The following is a 1,382-nucleotide window of genomic DNA, read 5'->3' as shown; positions in this document are numbered from 1 at the left end:
TGGTTTGAACATAAATGATACACTTCATACTTATGGATGCCCTTTTGTTTTGTCTTTCAAAGAGTATATGCAGAGAGTGCATGGCATGACAAAGGATATTAAGAAATTGTAAAAGAGAAACTTGATCCTGGTCTCCAGTCTGGCAGGGGTTTGTAGGTGTGGCCCTCATACCATTACACTGATTACTTTTAGATTGAAACTGTAGTTTACAGAATTCAGCCTTAGAAAGAACAAGCTGCCTCTATTTTGATATCCACAAAATGGGGGTGGGAGTGGGTGGGTGGCAAGAGGTTGCAAGAGGCCTGGAAAAAGCCCTTCAGAAAACTGGCAAGAGTTTAAATTTTTCCTATGAAAATCTTGTCAGCTGCTACTTCAGTCTTTGAACAACATTCTCACCAACTCTGATTCTACTTCTTTACAGTCAGTTTATTCTGCTTGTTATGAATGACTTTCAGCTGCTCTGTAAATTGTTATTGTCCAGGCTCCGTTGCAATGAGGGGTCACTTACACTTTCCATTATAAACCCAGGTTTTCAGGTGTTTATTATAACTTGGCAGTTTTCAAATATGGGTTAAAAATTGGTACTTCTTTTTTTTTTTTAAGACCAGATGGACTTTTTACCCTTTCTCTTTTTCCTTCTCCCATCTAGACTTTAACCTTTTTAGGAGCTGAATAAAATTGCTATCATCTGCAACTTTTTTTTTTCCAAGTTTATTGGTACAGACATTAATTTCTCTATTACTGGTGGCATTTTGAGGGCCATGTTTGTGATGTGTTCTTTTTGTTTGCCAAACTTTAGGGTTTAAAAGTTTCCTGTTTGTGTTTCTTCTGTTTGTCCAACTCCTATGTGACCCTGATCCAGCATGTATCTCAATTCATTGTCCCAAGTCACAGTGATTTCAGTGAGGCTCCACATCCTTGATTCAAGTTCTAAAAGGCTCATAATATTTTTGCAAAACATCTTGTAAGGGTGCAGTGTTAAAAATAGTTCATATTACTTAAAGCAAAATGAAGGGAATTCAGTGGAACAATAGGCACCCATTCACCAAGCTCTAATTACAAAATCACAAATGATTACTAAATTCAGAAGGGGGGGGGGGCGGGGGGAGGGGGGGTGAAGAAGAGGTTGATCTCCCACTTCTGATGGTGCCTGCTTACTTAAGCTTTGAACACTAAACACCAGAATTTCTAGCAAGTTATTTTTATTTTTTTTCTCCTGTATTAGAGAAAATACTTGAAACTTTTAATGGGAGGTCAATGAATAAGTTATAAAAATTGTGTTATTCTTTGTTAGATAGCCTTACAGTGTAATTTAGGTAAACATCCTAAACTTGATATTTCCAGAATAAGCATCGGCAAAACATGTTCATCATGCTTTGGTT

This window comes from Oxyura jamaicensis, chromosome 1 (genome assembly GCF_011077185.1).
Source record: "Oxyura jamaicensis isolate SHBP4307 breed ruddy duck chromosome 1, BPBGC_Ojam_1.0, whole genome shotgun sequence".
NCBI lineage: Eukaryota > Metazoa > Chordata > Aves > Anseriformes > Anatidae > Oxyura > Oxyura jamaicensis.
Note: the sequence above shows the minus strand (reverse complement) of the source record.